We start from the raw sequence: 24,319 nt of genomic DNA, 5'->3' as shown, positions 1-24,319 counted from the left end.
CACGTGTGTTTAAACTGAACTGTTTAAATGCTCACAGGTTTCTTCATCACCCTGAAATTCACAGTATTAACCTCAGATGGAAGGGTGTGGAAACAGGGTGGTTGAGAAGTGATGGGTTTAATTTCTGTTTAAGTGGTTAAAAATAAATTAAACCCTTTTGCTACATGAAGATCCCAGATGCTAGTTTTCATCTTAGCTTTAAAACTATGAAAATGTTGCCTCTGCCTGAATCCTAGCACCATGAAAACAGCCCAGGGATAACCAAGTGCTATGGCTGATTTTGAAGATTTTTCTATGGACAAATGATTGCAGAAACTTAATTAGACATGCAACATTAAACTCGAGGTTTGCCTCTATGAAACCCATTTTAATCGAGATAATTTGCTGCAGTGCTTCAGTGTCAGAGACATGGGTAGGATGTGACCATTAGAAAAGCAAATCTTAAAACTGAAAATACCTGTAATGTAGGGAAAAAATGCTGTAACAGAGGTACCTGCAAGGTTTTCCACACAGTAAAAATCAGATGGAAGGAAAGCTGGAGAAGTCAAACCCTTATTCTGACACTGTATAAATCCACATTAATGTCCAGCCTGAAGCTCCAAGCACTTTTAGTCCTCTGTCTTCAATAATAGCAGAAAAGGAAAAATTGCAGGGAGCAGCAATAAAGTCAATCTAAACACTGCAATTCTTGAAATAAAGCAGCATAAGGCAACAGGAAGCTGACACCCGTTTTACCATGCCTGATGTGGAATAATCACCTTTTTTGAGAACAAAATGAGAGGGCATCACACTGACCTAGCTGCCTGTCAGGTTCAAGGAGCTCTTCTCAAACATGCAGACAAGCTGTGGAGCCACAAGACACACCATAAGATGGAAGAGCTGGGGCACACAAGGAAAGAACATGTTCCTGGAATTAAAAAAAAAAAAAATTCAAATACATAGGAAATTGGCACTGCACTTGCCTCAGGAGCTGTCTGAAGTGCAGGTGGCTGGAATGGTGCTCTGGAGCAGCACACTGTGCATTTCTCAGTGTTCTTTCCCTAAAACCCTGTGATGTGAGATTACCAAATGTCCCTGGCCTGTGCTCAGCACTAATCCAAGTAGATTGTATTAACTTGACCTCTTTGGGTGAAATTCCAGTTAACGACAGTGGATTTGTGCCCCATTCCTCTCTGTTACACACAGAAACCACATAAAAACTTCCTCGATGCCAGATTTATCTCATGCACGTTATTCTGCTCTTGCTGAGCAAACAAAGACATCAGACTTGTTCTTTAGGGTAATCCCTGAAATTCTTTCAAGAATTAGAGCAGCATTTAGCCACTTTTGTTCCTCTGGCTCTACCAACCATGCAAACCCTGAGCTCACTAGAACACAGACAATTATTGTGAACACCATTTTACCTGTTCAGGCTTCACCAGCATTTCATGTTTGAGGCAGATCTTTTAATTTATCTTCTATAAAGAGGGGTTTGGTGTCAAAATCCTCCCTCTTTTTTTTTTTTTTTAATCTGAGCATAACTCCTCTACTGTCTCTGTGAAGTTTTCATCCCACACACTCCCTAGCATCTGATGCACTGGTCCTGGTCTGTTCAGAGAAGGAATCTTTTCCCCATTTGTTGTTTATTTGAAATTGTTCAGACCCTTGGTGATGTTCAGCTGCACCACTGCTCCTTGATGGATCTGTTTCCCAACATCCTCTCCCCAGAGCCGTGTCTAAATTTGTCCTTTTCTGGAAAGTTCTGTTTATCCAGGAATCTGCAATTTCTTCAAAGTGGTGTGCATTTACACAAGTCTATTAAAAGGCACAGAAAGAAAAATAATTCCAGATGCAGATGGTCCCTGATAATTCCTTAATGAAGAATGTGACTATTTTAGGATCTAAGCTTAGTACCATTTCCACAGACCACCTACATTTTTAAAGGGCATTTCAGAAGAGAGCAGAACAAATCTGAGTCACTAACAGAGATCATCACACCTGCACAACCTTGAGCCAGACAAACAGACAGGCCCAAGGACTTTAATTTAATATATGCCTACATCTTCTCTTTAAATCCCAGACCTGAGCATTCAGAAGAAGCATTTTTTTTTTCCCCTGCTCACTTGATTTGCTGCTAACTGCACTTCTGAAAGTTAGGATTTTACTTCTGCTGACCCTGGACTTCATTAGAGAAAAAGGGAACAAAGAAAAAACCTTCTTAAAAATAAATAAATAAATACATACATACATACATACATACACACATAAATAAATACATAAATAAATAAATACATACATAAATACATGCATAAATACATACATAAAAACACACATAAATAAATGAATAGCAGGGCACAGATTTGAAGGAATACAGTTTACTGTTTTGCAGACAACAGCCGTGTTCTTACAGGCTGAATTTAAATAAAATAAAAAAAAAAACACACCTGCAGCCTCCCCTCCCAATCCTAGCAGGGAAAAGGAGCTTGGCATGACAGAATAACAACAGAACCATGCAGATATTTGCAGCCAAGCAATGGAGACCCTGCCTGGGCTCCACAGTCCATGTTTGGATGTGTAAAGGATGCCAAGGGATGTCCAGGGCCAGGCTGGGTGGGACTTGGACCTCCTGGCCCAGAGGGTGACATCCCTGCCCATGGCAGGGAGCTGGAAGAAAATGATCCCTGAGGTCCCTTCCAAACCTTGCTGTGATTCTGGAACTCTGTGAGTGATGCCAGGCTGACCAAAAAGTGCCCTGCACATCTCCTGGAGGACAAGAGGGTGAGCAGCAGCCTGGGAGGAGGGCAGAGAAGGTCAGGGAAGACCCACAGTGAAAGGGATTTATAGGGAATTCTCAGGATCACACATCTGTATGCAAACTTGGAGGTAAGAAATGCTGACTTGGAAATGCCATGGAATAGGACAGATGTTGTTCTGCAAATAAAACCGGATGCTCTGGAGAAACAGAGCTATGGAAGATGCATTATAGTAGAACCCATGAAGGGTAATTTAAATTATTAGCTTTATTAAATGATTAGCTTTAAAGCATTTTACAGCATGATGTGACAAAAGCTGATAGGCCAAGAGACGCTTACCTTGTATTGTAATTAAAAAAGAGTTGACTGCTGATTGTGATGGCATGAATTATAACATCTGTGTTGTCTCACCCTTCAGATGAGACTGAAAATAAAATAGAAGTTTTTAAAATGCCTTTCAGTTCCCCCATCTCTCAAAATAAAAAAAAAAGTCCAACACACGGAGCAAGGCTCTCTCCTTCAGAACCCCTCGGGAAAAAAACAGAAAACTTCTGATGTCCCCAAAAATCTCTGTTTTCTCACAGCCTGAGAGCCCCAGCAGATCATCCCCACAGCCCCTTTCTGCCTCCACCACCTCCAAGGGACGAGTGCAGGCTGGATTGAATGGCAGTGGTGAATTTAATGACCCAGAGCTCAACAGGGACCCCACTCCCTGTTTTCAGTGTCTGCAGGCCATCACTGCCATCTTCCAAAGGGGCACCTGAAAATGCTTTGCAGGTATTTTATTCGGCCTCTCTTGCAGCCGGGACGTTTATTGGACTTTACTGCCACTTCCAAACGAGCTCACAGACCCTGATGTCTGCTCAGATATGTATTACCATTCCTATTAACTGAAATGCTTCTCCTCACATCCATTGTCAGGCACGTTCAGGGGTGAAAGGGGAAGGCATCAATCAGTGTTTCCAGGCTGACAGACCACTTTGCCTCCGCTGTCACCACTCAGTCTTTGTTCCCTCCATCACTGACTTGCTGGCTGATTCCTTGGGCCTCTCAGGTGTGCTGTGTCACCTGGCCCACAGCAGAAATTCACAGCCAAGATTTTAAGGACAATAAGTCAAGGCTTCAGGGATTACTTCCCAGTACAGCAGACAACAGGGGAGAAAACTCAAGTGAGCACAAAGTATTAAAGCAGCAGTGAATGCAGACATATGTCACTTACTTTTCTTTTTTTTTTCTTCTTATCTTTTTCTTTTTTCTTTTTTCTTTTTTCTTTTTCTTTTTTCCTTTTCCTTTTTCTTTTTTCTTTTTTCCTTTTCTTTTTCTCTTTTTTCGTTTTTTTCTTTTTTTCTTTTTTCTTTTTCTTTTTCTCTTTTTTAGTTTTTTTTTTTTCTTTTTTTCTATTTTCTTCTTTTTCTTTTTCTTTTTTCTTTTTCTTTTTTTCTTTTCACTTGAAGGTTTGTTTTTTTATAGTTTGGTGTTGCAGCACATCCAAGCTCACAAGAGGGATTCACACCTGGACATAGGTGAGAAGAATGATTCCTTCCTAATTCCTCCTTGCTGCTGCAAAGAGGAATATTTTTTTTTTTTACAAACTGCAAAGCACTATCAACCTGTAAACACAACAGATAAAATTTATGTGTGCACCATGATATGTCAGAGCACATTTAGCCCCCAGCTCTTTCACACTTCTCCATTAGCTCATTAAGCATCACCTGTAGTGGTCCTGAATCATTTTCTGGAGGTTAAAAATTGTGCCCAATCATCATAACACTTTTCTGGGGATTTCAGTGTTCCCAAGCCATGCCCTGTCAAATAAATTTAGTAGATGGCAAAATAAAAACTACACTTCAGCGTGTTTAACCACATTATTACTACAGGATCTAGAATCTGAGTCTGGTGTTCTTGCAATCATGACAGATTTACTGTAGTTTTCATGTAATAAACTAGGTGGGTATGATAACAACTGCAATGCTGCTAGAGCTAGACTGCATCAACTGTGCCTCTATCATGCCTTTATAATCTCAAAAAATATGGGTTTTATTGAGTGGCCTTGCTCAAACGTGCTCTTCATGGCAAAAGAGATTTTTTTTTCCCCTGTTCCAGCTGTTGGAACTGTAACATGAACAGGAAATGCAATGTTCATGTACAACCACACAGGGCAACCTGCCAGGAATTTCTCCAGAGTCCAGCCCAGGGAAAGGTGGATCTGCTGATCCTACACGTGGTGAGATTTTCTGAAAAAGTGGGCTCTGCTTCCAAGGCTGGGAGCCTGGAACTGGATGGTTTCCAGGCCAGTCCCTGCAGCAGAGCTGGGGTTGGAGATCTCCCCTCTGCCACAACAGCACAAGAAATTTAAACATTTTAACCTGCTGACACCAGATGTTCCCATTCACCCTTCAGGCCTGTGCCACCTGTATCTCAGTGTGGAGGGAGATGTTCCTGCATACACGGATTTCCATGGATCTGTAAATAATACACATAAATAAATGTACCCACGTATTTACAATTATTTCCTTCCATTTACATCTTCATCCCCTTTCCAGCCTGAAGAATTTACCCAGGCCTCCCTCCAGTGCTCTGCGTGAAGACATGCAGTCATACAACTATGATATTATATATTGGGCTATATATTTGTTATACTTGGATGAATATATAATTATCTGTATTTCTCATGAATACCTGGTGCCCCAGCCATGCTGCACTGCACAGAAGTGAACTGCCAAGTGATGAGCAAGAGAAAAGTGGGAATGCATGGCTGTAGCTGAAATCAAATTTAATCTTGTGCACCCCACAGCTTGGCTGGTGCAGCATGGCCAGGTGGAATCCCACCAAGGATTCCTTTGTGACTTCTGGGCATAAAATGTGATGGAAAACTCCTCCCTGCCCACCAGAAAGAGCAAAAGGGAACCAGAGAAAAGTTTGTGTCTTTAATTTTGGGACAGAACTGAAGGTGGGGTGAGAAAAAGGATCTGATAATGTAACTTCCCCCAAAGATTTTGAAAATCAAGGCTCAGTTTCCTGCTCTGCCCCAGCAGAGCACATCCCTTGTGGTCCAGATCAACAGGCAACATTTGTTGGACCCATTTCTCTGAATTTCAGTGCCCATATTTATGCCTGAATTCTATTACCAGCCAAAGAACAGGAGTGAAAGGAAGGGGTTTAAAACCAGAGGAGAATTCTGCAGCAAGTGTGGCCCTAAAATTCCTGCTCATGAGCAAAAAATACAGAATTGACTCCTTCAAAGTGACCCAAGTGGTGGGAAAGGTGCTCTGGTCGTCATCCAAATCAACCCTGGGAGTGCTGGGGACTCATGGACAACTAAAATACTGAGATATATATATATAGATAGATAGATAGATATACACACACATATATATAGATATACTCCTCATTCTTTGTTACTCCCAGAAGATATTTAAGTAAAAATATTATTAGATACCAAAAAAGATCAAGATGAGAAAGAGAAAGAGAAGTAGAAAGAGAAAGATAACGATGATAAAGATAAAGATAAGATTCTAAATATAAAGGTAAATGTAAAAGTAAAGATAAAGATAAAATTACTTCTCTAACATGTGTTACCTTTAAGTGAGTGTCATTTTTTTGGATTCCAAAAACAGTGTTTTACTCAATACACTTCAAACTGACACCTCTGGTGCTGGGTACCATTAAGGAAGGGTGAATGATGGACACTGGCTTTTTCTTCCTTTTGTCTGCCACTCAGGATTTCCCTCCCAAAACCTTCCTGAGAGATGGGACACAACCAACCTGGCCCCTGCTGCCTTGGTGCTGCCTGAAAACAATCCTTCATCATTCGAGGGCCTTCATTTGTTAGACGATTTGTTAGATAATTCATTATTTGTCAGGATTCTCTTTGCAGAACGTGCTGTGAGCTGCAATCCAACACATCCCTTGCCCAGGCAATTCCAGTGCCCACAGTTCAAACTTTGTTTTGTGCTTTTATGTGTGCATTTCACGTGTTTCTTCACTGGGATAAGCTCTGTGCCCTGCTGCATGGTGTGGACAGATGCTGGAAGGGATATTTTGTGTTTTTTTCCTGCAGGAACACCTTCAGGAGGAGGCAGAAGGAGGAGGTGGGATGAGACATGGAGCTGTGGTTACATCAGCCCTCAGCCCTGCTGCTCCCCCAGCGCTCTAGAAAAACCCCAAATTCAGTAAATCTGGCCAGGTTTGGATAGTAAAGGAGCTCTCTGAGACCATTTCATGCACGGCCACTTGAGCACGGGCTGATATTTTGCACCATTTAGGGTCTTGTAGGAGCAGCATTCTGAAATTGGATCTCCCCCCTCTCCCCGCTTTAGTGAACCAACAATTTGCACTTCGACAAGCAGGAATTCTATCATTTTCTGTGTTTGATGTGCTAATGCTGCTGAGAAAAAAATTCACCCTTGAGGGAAGAATCTGGTGATTACTTTCTAGTGGGTGTCCATGTCACCTTGTGGACTTTGTCTAAGCAATCAAAGCAGAACATAAAAATAAAAAAAAAAAACCAAAATAAAGCACTGAAAAGGAGAGGAATCTATTTCAGAGTCTGAGAGGAGAACTCAGCCTTGAGAAAGAAAAGGAAAAACCAAACAAACAGGTTGAAATACTGTCCTCTGTGAAATTGGTGACAAATCTCCCTCTGCTACACTGCCCCCCACTTGTGTTCTGATATTTCAAAGGAAAATTGATTTTCCTAGCTTTGCTATTGGCATGATGCTGATAGGTAATAAGGAGCCATTCACATCCAGTATATATATATAAATATATATATATTCACAACGTGACACCCCACTCAGCCCTTCACAACCAGAGGGAGGGAGAAAGTGGCAATTGTTAATAAATTTCCTGAGCAGATTTATTTTACCTGCTGGCATTTCGAGAGGCAACTCAATCCTCATATTCTCAAAACCCAACCGTGCCTGTGGGACACTACCATTCTGCATTAAATCATGAAGCCCAGCTCTCCGAGAGGATAATCACAATTTGTGTTTAGGAAAATGGGTGAAGTCATTTGGGTTATTAGGAACAAATGTTTAGCAACCCGAGCTTTTCAAAGACCCCTCTGTGTTGCCTCCAGGAGGGTTTCAGCCTGTGCTTCAGGAAAAGCTGTGTGTATGACATAGACACACTGCTCTGACCTGTGTCCATTTGAAAAACCTCACTGCCTTCTCCTCCTCTGCATCCTGCACTCAGACTCTCTCCTTCCCAGGTGGAGCTTGTCACGTCTGTGGGTTTAAATCAGCTCAGGGTAAAGCTCTGTTGGAGAAGGAATCACTAATCAACATTTCCACGCAGGAATTCTGCCTGTGCAGGGGTTATCTCCTACCCCACACACCAGGGGAAACACAAATTATTGAGTTTTTAATCCCTTAACATCAGTGGTGGCGTGTGCTGGACAACAGTGCCACTCCAGGCTTTTGTGGGATATTTTAACAACACGATGAAAGTTTAGTTTTCAACAAAAATAAGCCAAAGGGGGTGGGATGAAAAGCCTGTGCTGGCCCCAAATCTGATGCCACCCAGCAGCACGAGGATGTGACTGCAGAAATGCCACCCAGGTGTCACCTGGCCCAAGGGACCAACACCAGCACCTCTGAGGAAGGGTTGGGTTGTGTCCAATAAAAGCTGGGAGGTCCTGCACAGCATTTTCAACAAGAAATCAGGTAAAAATGGGCATATTCTCCCCCATGTAAGCCCAAAACAGGAACCCAGTGGATCTTTTTCGCTGGATCTTTTTGATAGATTTCATATCTTGGATTATTTTTCTTCTTCAATCTAACTGAAAAAAACCCCAACAACAACAGCAACAACGAAACAAACAAAAAAACCCAAAAACCAACCAACCAAACAGAAAAGCAAATAAAAACCAACCAAAAAAAAAAAAACAAACCCACACAAAAAAGGCAAAAAAACCCCACAAAATGCCAAAACCATGACAAACCAAACCAAAAAACACAAAAAACCAAACCAAGCTAACAAATAAACAAAAACCCAACAAAACCCCCTCTGCTGAAAAAAAACCAAAATACAAACAAACAAACAAACAAAAACCCCAAAACCAAAGCAAACAAAAAAAAGCCAAAACAAACCAAAACAAACAAAAAAAAAGAAACCCAAAAAACCCCAAAAAACCAACCAACCAACCAAAAAAACCCAAAACAAAACAAAAAACCAAACCAAACCAACCAAACAAACAAAAAAAAGCCCCCAAACACTTGGGTTTGATTTTCTGGTTGTGCTTCACCCATCTGGCCAATCCCCAGCTAGCAAAGCTCTCATCAGTGAAGCTGTAAATGATATTTTGCATTTCACTGATGAATCTTTCTGCTGCCTGCAGCCCGTTTGTGGGAACAGGAGAGTGGCAGGAGATGCAGGCAGCTGCTCTTTGGGAGTGGAAGTGCACCAGGAGGTCTGAGAGGCCAGTAAACATTTTCTTTGAAGCTATTTTCAGTGTTTTTACAGCCTATTTTGGGAAAGGAGAGGGGAGGGGGGGGGGAAAATCTTTATATGTTTGAGTAACAGAATGAATTGACGGCGTCTTTTCATGTGCTGCTTCTACCCCAGACTGATGTGGGGCAGGCAGAAACATTCTGGCACCTTGTTCTAATAAATCTTCCTCATCTTTCTCATGGACACAGCACATTGTAATTTAGGAACTTGGCAGGGAGGAAGTCCGAGTGCAGCATCTTCAAAAGGCTGTGGCTTTAGTGAGAATATAAGTGACTGAAGCTGGCTGGAGCACAAATTAAAAAAAAAAATGTATTCCTGGATTTGAGAGAGCCACAGCATCAGCTTAACCTTAGCACCAGTTCTGCCTGTCCAGCAGCCAGGAGAGCTCTCTGCTTTGTTTTAATGTATAAGATCAAAAAACACAAATAGATTGCAATCCCTGACAGTGGGGGGAAGTAATATCTCAAGCAGCTCTGCCTGCACTGTGTAAAAAGAATTGCAGCACTGCTGGGCATTTCAAGGTGAGGTGAGTTAAAATTCAGGTGCTGTGGTGGGTCTTTTATCTGCACATCTCCAGCACAATGCTGTAGCTTTATTTCCTTGGTTTCCCTACTGTTTTTTTGCTTTGTTTTGGGGGTTTGGTGGGGTTTTTTTGTTTGTTTTTTTTGTTTGTTTGGTTTGGTTTTGGGTTTGGGGTTTTTTTGGTTTTGGTGGTTTTTTTTGGTTTTTTGGGTTTTTTTTGGTTTGGTTTGGTGGTTTTTGTGTGTGTGTGTTTGGTTTTTGTTGTTTTTTTGTTTTGTTTTGGGGGGGTGGGTTTTTTTGTTTGTGTTTTGGTTTGGGGGTTTGTTTTTTGTGTTGGGGTTTTTTTTGTTTGGTTTGGTTTGGGGTTTTTTTAGTTGCTTTCTGGGTTTTGGTGTTTTTTTGTTTTGGGGGGTTTTTTTGTCTTGGTTTGGTTTGGTTTGGTTGGTTTTTTTGTTTGTTTGTTACTCCTTTGTGGTTATTTCTCACAGCTTTGCCAGTGGCTGGCCAGTTGGGGCCAAGCCACCACACAGATTTTTGCCTATAAAGATGGTGGGGTCAGATTTACTTTCCCTTTCTCTTTCAGTGTTATTTTCTTTGTCCCAAAACCCGGGCTCTGTGTGAGATGGATGTTGCTGGTCTGTCAAGTTTGTCGAGTGCTCCCACACCACCCAATCTATTACTCCACGAGAAAACAGAGGATGCTTTATTTCCAAATCCACAACATAAATGTTTCTGGTAAGGAGCTCTGTGAATCAGCTCATTGTGTCCCCCTGAGCCAGACTTTGCTCTTCATGCCCTTTCTTCAGTGTCTAATGATTTTAATGGATTTTGATGCAGCATCCAAGGACTAGTTTGAGACAAACACACTGATGCCACTTTTGACCTAGATCTGAGGGAAATCCATAACTCGAGTAGCCACAAGTTCAATTTCTGAATAACACGCCAGAATTAATAATAATTTGAAAACACTCTTTGGAAGATTCCAGATGTCTGTTCCCTCCAGAACGTGACAAATCTGGGAGTGGAAAACCTTGTGTGAAGCTGCAAACACCCATTCAGAATCTGATTTCACCACAAGTCTTACCTGTGCCAAGTCAAGTCACAGATTTTAATCTTTGCATCCATCATTTAAAGGCCAGTGGAAGTACTTTTATAAAATAGCTGAACAAGCATTTGCATGTTATTTCATACCAACAGACCCACATGTCACTGTTAGTTCTCACTCTTTAAAAGTGTAAAAGCTGTCTGGAAATTCTTTAGGGCATCTCTTCCATGAAGGACTAAAAGTGGGGTTGGGTTCTGCCATCACCTGGAGAAAACCCCCAGAGGCTTTGTGCTTGATGTGGTCAGGAGAGCCACAGCTCCTCTACCACCAGGAGTGAAAATATGAACTTGTATCTGGAAGAAAGATGCAGCATTTTAATGTTGGGGGTTTTTTTCGGTTTTGGGTTTGGTTTTTTATTTTTTCTGTTATGTAATTCTTTGTTCCTTCCCTGCAGGAGGACCTGATAACACTCTGTGCTCTACATTACTCCAAATTTCTGGACATGATGTTATGGGATAAAATTCTCATGTAGTTGGATGGAGTTAAAATTTTGCATAAAGATAGGGTTTTGGGGGATTTTTTTGGGTTTTCTTTTGTGGGGGTGGTTGGGGGGTTTTTTGGCTTTGTTTTAGTTTCTGGGGGGTTTTTTGCTTGTTTGTTTGTTGGTTTGGTTTGTTTTGGTTTGGTTTGTTTGTTTTGGTTTGGTTTGGTTTGGTTTGGTTTGGTTTGGTTTGGGTTGGTTTGGTTTGGGTTGGTTTGGGTTGGGTTGGGTTGGGTTGGTTTGGGTTGGTTTGGGCTGGTTTGGGTTGGGTTGGGTTGGTTTGGGTTGGGTTGGGTTGGGTTGGGTTGGGTTGGTTTGGGTTGGGTTGGGTTGGGTTGGGTTGAGTTCAGCTGAGTTTTTGTTGGGTTGGGTTGAGTTGAGTTTGGTTTGGGTTGGTTTGGGTTGGATTTGGGGTTTTTTTGGTTGGTTGTGGTTTTGGGTTTTTGGTTTTTTGTTTGGGTGGTTTTTTTTTTTCCCCCTGTGCTCTCCAAGACTGGATTCTCTAATGGCACCAAACATGAAAAGACTGTTTCCTACCCCACAGAACAAAAATCAGCCATGCTGGTGGGAGCCATGTGCTGGTCTCAGCAGCACAGATCACACCCATGCTGCATTTGCTAGTTCTATTCCTTCTGACTAATTTATTTGTATTAAAGTGCCTCTGTTGGTCAATGGCCCTCAAGTTCTTGTTCCAGCTGCAACCACTGAGCTCAAACCTGGGCTTTTTTTGGGCTGTGTGGAGTCTTGCCTAATCAGCTTGACCCCAGACACATCTCACAATAATTTTGGGACACCATTCTCACAGTAAATGTCAGTGGATCCCTTATTTTCACTGCAGCCCTGATTGTGCCAGAAATTTGCAGACAGTTGCCTGAGTGTATTTTGCTTTTCCACTGTTGTGGTTTTTCTGTTTCTTTTTTTTTTTTTTTTTCCCCTTTTAGAGCCTTATCTCAGGAAGACCCAAGCAGAAATAAAACACAAGGCCCTGCAGGATCAGACTGAGTTAACTGTTAGCTTGATGAGTTGGATTGCTTGGAGGAGCTTGTTTTCACCAGGGCTCAAATTGACATCTGCCAGGTCTCTCCTCCCCCTCCTTGGATCAGCTTCAAACAGCAGTTCTTCCTGTGCCTAAGAAATCAAGCATTTTAAGATTAAAAAGCTTTAAAATTGCCTCCAGCAGAGGCTTACCTTGCTAAATCAGCACAGGCTGGAATGGACAGACCAACTGGTGAACCCTGTACAGGATTTTCCTCCCAGTGCAGGACTGCTGGCACCTTGCAGGACTGGATCAAAAAGTGATGCAGAGATAAAGGAAAGAGGTTGATTGTAAAGAAACTCTTAGGAGGAACTAGTCTGAGTAAATAAAATAAAATAAAATAAAATAAAATAAAATAAAATAAAATAAAATACCATTCCCACCACACGCTGAAAATCAGACAAACTCATCTTGCTTTCTGCAGTGTATCACGTTATTTTTGTGGTCTTTGATGGTTTTGCAGCTGCCAACATCTTTGGAAAGAGTGACTGGGGATATATTGCCCAGGATGAGGATTTCCAGTGTGGATGACAGAGAGAGGGGCTGGGCTTGGTCCTCTCCACAGGGTCTCATTTTCCTTTCCAGGAAGAGGACAAGAATTACTTTCTGTTTTCTTTCTGCAGAGGAATAACTGTGCAGTTACTTCTGCTTCACTTTCTCGACGTGGCAATGATGCAAGAGAGTTCAAGCTCTTCCTCATCCACCCTAAAACCATGAGGGTGTTGAAACCAGGGTATTGAATTCCCCACACTCAGAGCATGTCCTGATTCCTTTCTTTGAAAAATGCTCAGTACCAGAGCTGTTTTTCTCAGCTACTGGTAAAAAAAAAAAAAAAAAAAAAAAAAAAAAGAGGGAATGGTGCAAGAATTGTGAAAAGAAAAAAAAAGTGTGGTGAAGCTCAAGGGGCAAAGTAAGCTCTGCCCTGAAAAGGAAATTGAAAAGTTAGTGTTCTCACACTGCAATTCGCTTGGTTTGCTCCAGTCTCATGCAATTTTACTCTGAGTTTATTACACTGGAAATAGATAATCAATCTCCTAATGCTTTTAAAATTATGATTAGTAGCCAACTGAAATCAAGTAATGAAGTTCTATAATATAGGAAGAGCCAGTAAAAATATTGTGCTCGCAGCCTTAGAACACATATTTAACTTAAATCCTTGCTAATAAACAGAACTTTTATCATAGTATATCACACAATGGTTTTTAAATGTGATCAGGTTAACATTGCTTTTGAAATCTTCATGTTGTTCTTAAATATTTCTTACATTCAATTTCCTAGTAGTTGTTAAGTACAAAGCCCTCAAAATCTGTTTCTTATTAGACTTGCAAAGTTTATATATTCTCCCCAACCAGGTTCAAGTTTCAGCTGTGTTGTACTGTAATTTGGGAGGGTTTGGGGGGGGTGTAAGTGTGCTTTGAGTTTCCCTTCTTCTTTTTTTTTTTTTTTTCTGTGACCTCTTATTCATGTTAACGGATGGCTGAAAGAGAGAGGGAAAAAGGGAGAAAGAACATGAGAAAGGGGAGAAAGAAAAGGAGAGATGGGGATAGACTGAGAGATGAATGGGAAGGGAAGCAAAAAGACAAGGGGAAAAACAGCAAAAAACGGAGGAAAAGGAAAAGGAAAAGGAAAAGGAAAAGGAAAAGGAAAAGGAAAAGGAAAAGGAAAAGGAAAAGGAAAAGGAAAAGGAAAAGGAAAAGGAAAAGGGGGGAAGGATTCCAGGAAGGATTCCAGGAAGGGTGGAAGGAGGAAAGGAGGAAGGGAGGAAGGGAGGAAGGGAGGAAGGGAGGAAGGGAGGAAGGGAGGAAGGAAGGAAGGAAGGAAGGAAGGAAGGAAGGAAGGAAGGAAGGAAGGAAGGAAGGAAGGAAGGAAGGAAGGAAGGAAGGAAGGAAGGAAGGAAGGAAGGAAGGAAGGAAGGAAGGAAGGAAGGAAGGAAGGAAGGAAGGAAGGAAGGAAGGAAGGAAGGAAGGAAGGAAGGAAGGAAGGAAGGAAAAGAGAGAGTGAGCAAGAAAACATGTATTTTTTCCACCATGGTATGGAAATTTCAGGATAAAAGGGTGAACCCTGAATACATGCCCATACTATGCCCTACAAATAGCAGAGCTACAAAGAAGACAACTCCTTTTATGCCCTGGAACCCTGCTTTCTTTGCAGACCACAATATCTTCCCAGAGGGAAAAGAGTAATAATTCAGAAATAACTTCTGTTGAGTGAGAAGATTCAAAAGATATGTTCTAAAAAGATCTTTCAGCTAAGCTGTTTTTAAGGGTGAATGGTTGAAGTAAATTTTAGAAGCAGGATGCTGCCTGAAGAGCTATGATTAAAGAGAAATCTGTGTCAATAAGCAGTAACAGAAGGAAACGAAACACCCTAAGGGATTAAAAAATCTGAATTTAAAAAAAAAAAATCTAACAGATTTCTTATCTCAGTCTCACTTTTCAGTGTTATGGTAGTTTTGATCCCCATCTCCCACACAGCATTAACATGAGTTCATTTAACAAATGCATCTGCACTTCCAAAATGGCAAGGAAAACGTGCTGGAGGGAGATCCATCTCTGGTAAAAGTGGAATTTGAGGTCAGCATTAGTAAAAATCCAGGCCCACCAAAAAAATTCAAGTCTCCCAAACTTCCTAAACTGCAAAATTTCCTTGAGCTGGTTTTCCTGCCAAGTAGGGTTGTTGTATTAACAGACCTTGAGCTTCTGCTTCAGCAACACCAGGATAACTCCGTGCTCGTGGTCACATACAAAATTAATTAAAAATGCGTAAGAAAATTATAAAAATTCCAGCTCATTCAAATTAACCCTTATGCAATGTTTGGGTTAGGAAGGAAATGATGGCAGAGAAGAAAGAGGCTTTGGGACATCATTCTGTACCTCCTTTAGGAAACTGAAGTCAAGGAGAAGCATCTTGCAAATATCACTACCAAAAAGCAAAATTATCAATTCAGTGTTTTCCAGCCCAAATCTGAGCCCAAAACTACCTAATGACCTGTCATACCTCATCAAACATAACCAGAGCTCCAGATCTCCAGCCTTCTGCTGCATTACACAGAATATTTGAATTAGGTCTCAGCTATAAGTGCTCCCCTTCCACGGATATTTAAACCAGCAAGAGCATATAACTTGGGGAAAAAAGTAAACAAGTAGTATGGGAAATCCACTGAAACAGATTGTCTGTCATTTCACTTTTGTTCTATTTATTCTGTCTGTACTTCAAACCTCATTTTTCTACGGCTTGCCTAAACAAGTTTTGGGTTGCAGTTGCGACTTCCTCAGCACAGGAGAAAAATCTCAACTCGTTATTCTTAGGGGGGGAAAAGAACAAAAAAAAAAAAACAAAAAAAAAAACCCAAAACCAACCCCAGAGTGTTGTTTCTGAAGAGTATTGGAGCCATCTGTAAGGACAGAATGTGTCACTGCACATTAAGGAGCTCGAGGATCAGGCCCTGGGTATTTCTGCAGAGGCATTTTGCTGCTTTGGTAGTTATTATGTTATGACATTGCTGAATGTGACATTTCAGCTGAACAGAAAAAAAAAAGGGGAGTAAAATAACTTTTAAAAATCTTTCTGGGAAGGTTAATGGAGTGAATTGTGGCAGCCCCTCAGCCATATCTGTCACACTCCTGGAACAGAGTTGTTTCTCTTGTTTTCTGTGAAGGGATAATATGTTTTAGTGTGCTTCAGGCTTAGGCAATACACCCAGGGAGACAACCTACAAAAAAACAACTGGAAAAACAAAAAACAAACCAGGACTGGAAGCCATACTTTATCAAGGATAAATAAGAGGAGGTGATGTAAGCAACTATGAATTATTTCCATGACTGATGGGATTAACCTCGTGGTCAGATCTGAGCAGCCTGGGGTAGTGGAAGGTGTCCCTGCCCATGGCGAGGGGGTTGGAATGAGTAGAAATTCAATTTCCCTCCCAGTCCAAACCATTCCAGGGTTCTGTGATTCCATTCTCTGATTTTCCAGCACTCATAGCCTTGCAGAGTGCACGTTCAGCAGCTGAGCTGAAGTGAGCAGCAGTGCTCTGAGGAGCCACCATCCAAAAAAAAAAATAAAAAGTCCTGATTTGCCTAAATGCGAAACATTTAAGTATTTACAATTCAAATTTCTTTCATTTAGGGTGTGCCTGTGCTTGCCTGGCTGTGCTCTAGGACATCTTCACTCGAACTGGAATTTGGGTGCCCCGGGGCTTCTGATGGAAGGCCTTTGGTTGTTGGGGTGCTGTGCCACATCCAGCATCTCCAAAACTGTGTCAGCACCCTGGAGCCAGGCAGGGAGTAATTTACATCTAGACAGCCACAGCCCTGAGGCCTCCTGCCCTGTGATTTCCAGGGTCATACTCTTGAAGCAGAGGATATGTAATTTTCCTGATGGTTTAAAATGGAAAGTTATTTGATACCTCCTTCTTCTGAAAGGGAGAAAAAAAAAAAAAAAAAATTAAAAAAAAAAAAAAGAAAATGGGAGTGGTGAAGTTGTTGAGCACAGCCTCTTCCAGTCCACAATTGGGAACAGATTCCCAGACTCCTTTGATGGTGGGAAGGCTCATTGAAGGAACAGCTGTCGCTGCTCCTGGGTTCACCAAAGATAGCAGCAGCAGCCACAACTTCCAGAAGAGATTAATGGCAAGGCAGAGAGGAGGAAATATCTCCTGCAGCAGCAGCTGCCATCTGCAGGCAAGGCAGGAGGCTCCAAGCAAGGAGCCTGGAGGAGACCTGCAAAGAAAAGGCACAATTTTTTAATTTTTTTTTTTTTTTTTTTTGTTTGGTTTTTTTTTTGTGTTTTGGAACATGGGGAATCCTTTCTGGGAATGGCACGGGGCTGTGGTTGCACCCTTCCCGGGTGGGATGTGCTGGGGAACACAGGGTCCTTTGCTCCTGGACACTTGGGGATGTCTTGCATCAGCACAAATAGGGCAGGAAATTTTTAAAATATGATCAGAAGAATGAAGAGAAAAGGAAAATCGATATTGGGAAAGTCAGCACTTTCTGAGCTGGATCATATTTAGGAAGGCAAAGACGGCTGTAAGAAGGAAAAGAGGAGCTATAAGATGAGGATAGATGAAGTAAGAGCTATCTTAAGAATCTTTTTAAAGGAAACTCTCAGAAGGAGCTTTCTGTGTAAAGAAACCTCAGAGCCTGTGTGTCCTGAGGTTTCCAGCCCACGGAGAGGGTGATGGTGCAGGCAGCTGTGGAGCAAGACCATGGCAGCACCCACTGCCTCAGGGACAAGTAAAGAGGTTCAGGGAACTGGGAAAGTTGCAGCTCAGCTCCCTGCCCACACAGGAGTTGTAAAAGTGGGATGTTTGAGATTCCACCTCCCTCACCCTTCCCCTACAACCTGGGGTTGTGTTGCTCCACAGAGTCACACTCTGCTGTAGGAGAACAGTCCATCACAAGTCGTCGTGCATTTTTTTTTTTAAAAATGTTTGTTTTGTGGTCAGAACCCTTGCTTGCAGTTTAAACATTTGCCCCAGAGCACCTACTGGATTTAAACAGGGTCAGCATTCACAAGGCATGAGCTTTACCCCAAGGGATGTCTGAGGAAATCTTCAGCCTCTGGTTGCTCCTGTCCTCAGCACATTTAGTGACTCACAGAAGGGGATTCAGCAGCGACAAATTTCCCCATTCCTGGGGAAATTAAAGCCTTGGTGCTTGCACAAGTTCTGGCCTGAGCAGCCCCCAGACCTTCTCAGAGCCCTGGCAAGCAGAGGGCACAAGCCATGAGCTGCAGCAGCTTTTCTTGTGGCTATTTGACTGCCTGTCCTGGGCTACATCAGCCACCCCACAGCGTGATTCCTTCCAGGAATCTGCCCACTGAATTCCTCCTCAGCACCTAATGATTCACCTTGCTCGGCTCCCGCTTAAATTTAAAATTGCTGTTTTAAAGGGGGGGAATGAGAACCAAGTCATGCACGGGAGACCCCAGAGATGAGATGGAGAACGCAGGAATTCCTGGCTCCTGTCACTGCATTCATCCCTGCCCATCCTTCTCAGCCATTCCCTCTTGTTTCTATTAAAAAAAAAAAATAAATAAAAACGCTTCCCTTTATGTTTAAGGGAAGAAAGGGTTTGAAATGACCACCTTATTTCCTTGAAAGGCAGAAATAAATTGAAAGGTGCCATTTTCCTCCTGTCACTGGGATGAGCTCCTCAGAAACATGAAGACCACGGAATCCCAGGGAATGAGAAGCTCAGCACCAGCAGCAGCTCACAGGATGGTGTTCACCAACCCTTTCACTGAAACATGGAAGGTTTTCTTTTATGAGTATTACTTAAAGAAAAGTGTTAAGAAAATGAAGGAGAAGACAGTGATGAAAGGATGCAGCAAGTGGGAAAAATATTTCTCTTCTCTTTCAGCTGTTCAGGTGGACCCTTGTGCCCTGAATTTTTGAAATGCCAGTGGAGTTTGGGGATGGAAGGAGAAATAACACTCCTGCATTATTGTATTTGTTTTATTAAAAAAACCCCAAAAAACAAACAAACAAACAAACAAAAAAAAAGTTTTTATAATAAAATAGTTCTTATAACCAAAAAAATCCCTGCTTATCCATTTCCACGATGGATCTCATTGGTGGGGCTTTTTTTGGTGCTCTTAATGAGCAAACGTTTCTTCAAACTCTTCTGGCCACCACTAGGTTCCTTCTATGAGAGTTTTCATCCTTTCTGACAATTTAAAACTGTGGAGGATTCCTCTGGGAATCTGCAGCAGCTTTCTTTCACCCCACATTTGTGATAAACCCTGTTCTGCTTGCAGAACCTCCAGGGTGGGGACCAGAGGGGCAGAGCCTGGCCCCACACACAGCAGCTTTGTGACATTTCTGCAGTGCACCAGGATCGTGTCCTGGCACTGGGCTCCAGCCCCTGTGCTCTCCTAAAAACTTGTTTTAGGCAATAAATTCTTTTGTTTCAGACCCCACAGCGTGCAGGGGAGGGGTCCCACAGCCAGGTGTCCAGTGGGGACCCACCCTCCAGGAAGTTCTGCAGGGAATTTAGGATGCAAAATCCACATTTCTCTTGGAAACGAGTTCCAGGTACTGTTGGATCCCAGAATCCTGGGAGTTTTTGGGCTTTCTGTGCTTTCTGGCACCGACCCCCAGGAGAACACTGCTTTGGACCTGAGGCCTTGGAGAAGGATTCCAAAATTTGAGTGATGGAGTTAAAATCACGGGTGTGGAGTTAAACAGAAGTGTGTGATTGCACATGGTGAAGGGTTTGGAATTTGGGGTTTTAGAATATGGTAATAGGTATGGGACAAGATGGAAGGTTTGGGGCATTGTCTCTTTCTGTCTTCTTCCTTCTTCTTTCATGATTCCAAGTTTTGGCAGTAGTTTTTGGTTGGACAGTCAGTGCTGCACTGGGGGTCACAGGAGTTTGGTTATTGGGTCAAAAGTATCAATAATACAGGTGTCAGTTCTTTATTGGACTGTTTGGCTTTTAAACACCTTGTTACTAACTAAAATTCAGCTCCATTCTGCTCACTTTTAGATGGAAGTGCTGCAGAACTCTGTACTTTAGATAAGATTTAATAAAAAAACCAAGCCCCAACATGAGAAAATTCGTTTCCTTCATGCATGTTTTAATCCTGGTTCTGACTGAAGGCAGAAGAGACTGAGACAAACCACTAATCAAAAAAAAAACCAAACCAAACCAAACCAAAAACAAAACAAAACAAAACAAAAAAAAACCCACCAAAAAAACAAACAAACAAACCCCCCCCCCCAAAAAAATAAAAAAAACCCAAAACTACCAAAACAAAAAACCAACCAACCAAAAAAAACCCCTCACCAAACTCCCACTCTGTTAGAGGGTCCTTTGTGATCTCCCAGCTGCTCTTTCCCCACTGTGCTAAGGTGCTGGAGGAGGAGGTGATTGCTCTGTCCCTGCAATATCTGAGTGTGCAGAGTCCCCCACAGCCCTGCTGGATTTGTGTGTGTGTGCACAAAAGTGGCCCAGGGGCTCCTGCCAGCCCCAGTGACAGCCCACCCCTGCACAAAGAAACAGTTAAATAATGAACTCTGGGAGCAAAGCCTGGCAGGGGACCAGGCCTGTAATTCCACTTGGCAGGATTATCCAAGCCAGCAAGGAAGGCTGACTTTGTAGTATAAACAATTAACTGTGGTGCTAAAGGATCTACCACATACTACATCACTGGCCAGGGGCAGAAATGGTTGGTGTCTTTCAATTAATTTCTTCTCTGCAGATTATTCAGCTTTGGGCTTCGATGGGTTTGTTTTGCTTTATTAATAAATAGGAGGGCGCACAGGAAAGGGAAAATGCAACACATCCTGTGTCTCACCAACTAGGTTTTTGGTTTTTTTTTCTGCGTGCTAGCTCTTCTCTGTCTCAAAGGAATATTTCATTTGTTATGAGCAAACTTTATCTTCAAAGAAAAATCCAAGCAACTTAATTAATAGCTGATATTCAGAAACAATGGCAGGCACTTTTCCACTGACATCTTGGCAAGGCAGTGTGTAAACATAGGAACTGATGGAGATTACATATTGAATTATCCATTGACTTAGAGAAAGACCCTTCTTGATACTGCTTGATATCCTGCATAATTATTTAATGAACAGGAGGGCTGATTCATTTAGGAAAAAGAAAATTTAATCCAATTTTGTTGTTATGATCTTAGTAATTATTTTTGACAAAGATTTAGTATCTGAGCTTAAGGATAGCTTTTTGTTTTAGAGAACTTCCTTATTTTTCCTGTATTTTTACTTATCCCTTTTCTAGTACATGCTAACTATTACTATGCACTAGTCTAAGTACTTCCTACTTTGCTAGCCTTTAAGTCACAGAATTAATTCCAAATCTTTTCTAGCTGATTTGAACGAAGACTTCAATTTTTTTTTTCTCTCTGGAAGTTTGTTAAAAATACATAGCGAGTTGGAAACACCTTTCCTCAGAGGAGTAGCTCTAGGAGTAATTTAGGATGGGCATATTGAAGGACACCACATAATTCTGAGTCTGTACAAAAGCACGACAGGGCACAGCACCTGTGACATCAGGGCATGAGACTGAGCAATAAGAAGATTTGTCACTGCTCAGGGGTTTTTAGTTGCCGTGCTCCGTGCCCACAACACCTAATTTGGGACTCATTTAACCAAGCAGGGACAATCTTGGATCATTGCACTTGTGAAACTGGCTCTGGCTCTGAGAGAGAGACCCACGAGGTCGCTCTGTTTTTAAAGGACACGGCACAGAGACCATTCCAGCTCTGCTCTCCCTGGCGCCCCGTGTGTGTTTTTCTGCCCTGGTGTTTTTGGCTGTGTTTTCCCTGCGTGTGCCTCGATGAGCTCAGCTGCACAGGGCATCAAATCCCACCTTCCCTGCGCCCATTTCCCGTCAGTTTTGGTGGGGATGTAGGGCATGTGAGTGAATAAACCAGTGCTGTGTCCATCAGATCATCAGTGGAGACACAAAGACTCAGGAAGAGAAGATGCCTTGGGGCAGCCCAAGTGTGCCATCACATGGAATTCTGCCTGCAGAGATCCCCAAGCAGTTAAAATACTTCCTGCAGAGGGACTTTTCTTCACTTTTCCCGTCCCAAATGGCTCCGTGTCCATCTCACCCCCATCTCCTTTTCCTCCTGGGGGTCTTGGGAATCCCAACCCACGTGAGTCCCACTGTGGGGCTGGCAGCCCAGGGTAGGATCCATCAACACCTCACCTTCCCAGGGTGGTGACGGGCCAGCACAGGATGCTGACACCTTCCAGGCATCCCAGCCAGGGAAGCAGGGGCACAAAAATAGCCCACACCCCACCAGCAGAGCTCAGAAATCCTGATTGTAACGGGGCCAGCTGTTGGAGGCCACCAGCCAAAATGCCTTTGTGTGAGTTCAGCAGTCAGATGACAATGGTTTTTAACCCAGCTGTGCCCAGTGGGTTTTTCCCCTTGTGCTGATGCAGCCACTTTCCCACAGCAGCCAGCACAGGAGGGACCAACGAATGGAAATATTACACCTACCAAGGTGCAAGCACAAGTTTGTTCAGATTTTTTTTTACAATTCCTGTAGACCCTTTAATTAGAGGTGAATTATTCCACCTCAGTGTGATGCATGTGAAGGATGTAATGTCTGACTCTGAGGCGTGGTGCCTTTAGATGTGTAAGAGGGCACAGAGATATCTGCTTTGCTTTGAAGTGAACCACGTAAGAACCACCATTATCTCATGGAAAGTTTTGAAAATGCCATTTAAAAGCACTTGTGTCCAGATTACCCCTGTGCCAGAGCAAACCAGAGGAACCTCTTGATTCATTCCTGTCATGACACTATCTCACAACACATTTGCCAGGCTGCTGAAAGAAGGTAGCATTTCCTCTAGACACCACATGTTGTGAAGTATTATAAATACATTGCAGAGCCTGGAATCAGGATCAGATTAGTGGGCTTGTGAAACAGTAGTGCTTTACTTTCTTGTCTCATTTATTTGAGAGGTACCAAAGCCAGTGTTGAAACCGTTTTTTTTTTTTTTTTTTCTTTTCTTTTTGGCGTATAAACATTCTGAAGCAGCACATGGAGTTCATCTTCAGAGGTATGTGTTCCTCCAGCACATATGCACAGACAAGGTGCCAGAATGTGGCCCTGCCTCTGCCAGTGCAGCCACAATTTCCTGTTCTCAGCCTCTGCCTCTCAGCCCAAAGTGATCCCAGAAAAACAAGGGGATGAGAGCCCTGCCCTCCCTCTCTGGCTTTTCCCACAGGCAGAGCACCCAGAAATTGCCTCCCCACCCAGGGGTTTGGGGAAAAATAATCATCCCCAACAAACCCAGTCCATCTCGTGCCTAAAAAACAGCTGCTTCTCCCCAAAAATCAGAGTGCAATAGCCTGGGAGGTGGCTCAGAGGGCATCGTAGGGGCTCTCTGGGGTTTTTAATTCCTTTGTTTTTGTGGCCATCTGAGGTGATCCTGGCCAAGATGTGCCTGGTTTGCTGGAGCACCTCCTTTGGTACCAAAGCACTCAGCACCGACGTGCCCCAGCCTTCAGTGAGCACCCTCACCTATTGAATCCTAGCATTTAATAATGGAATTTCTGCAGGGAGAAGAGTTAATGGGAGAAGCATCACTCAGCTCTGCCTGTTTCTTAGGTCACCTGCAAGTCTAAATTTCGTTCTTGTGGTTTGCAGAGTTACTGCACTCTGCTGGAACAGGGATTTCACATTCTCTTTGTTTTCCTTTCATCCAGCAATCTGAAAACCTGTTCTCCTGGAGGGCAGCTCTGGATAAATCACTGAGTCCTTATTAAGAATCAATAAGTATTAAAAAAATAAATCAATCAGTCAGTAAAAGAAAAAGAAGAGCACACTACAGTGGAGAAGAAATCTGTACTGAAAATGTTGCCTTTTCTCTCCTGAAAACATAAGTTTTTTTGGTCATTAATCAGCTATTAGTCAATGACTAACAGAAGTGCTTTCATAAAAGTTTTATTTTCTGGAGTTATTTTAAACAGTGAGAGTTTATTTTTATTTGTTTGGCTCTCTTTTGTTTTTAGAGAGGAGTATTTACCAGATATTTAGCCCGGATGAAATATATATATATATATATATATATATATACACACTTTACATGCCCACAAGTCTCTGCTGCTAAAGGATTTAGCAAACAAGTGCAGCCAAGTGGGAAACACAGGAAATTTTTGCTGAGATATTGGTTGGTTTATTTGGTTTAGGCTTTTAAACCCTCCACTGTGGGGACAGGGAAATTTTAACACTGCTTTGTAGATTCGATAATCTACAAATCAGATTATTCAGTAGAAGGCTGCTAATCATTCACTTAATCATCCAAACTCAGTGAATTAACACTCCAGGTTTTATGGGTGCTGCTTTCTTCTGGAAATGTTTTTTTTTTGGGAGCCCAGGGCTGTGTGCCTGTGCTATTTCCAGGCCCAGCATTCCAACGATAAAAAACACAGTCAGGAATCTGACTGGTAATTATTAATAGTTACAGAGTGTGCTACGCCTTCCAAATGAAGAAGTGGCACCAG

Source organism: Sturnus vulgaris, chromosome Z, assembly GCF_052056855.1.
Source record: "Sturnus vulgaris isolate bStuVul1 chromosome Z, bStuVul1.hap1, whole genome shotgun sequence".
Taxonomy (NCBI): domain Eukaryota; kingdom Metazoa; phylum Chordata; class Aves; order Passeriformes; family Sturnidae; genus Sturnus; species Sturnus vulgaris.
This window is presented reverse-complemented; position numbering follows the sequence as displayed.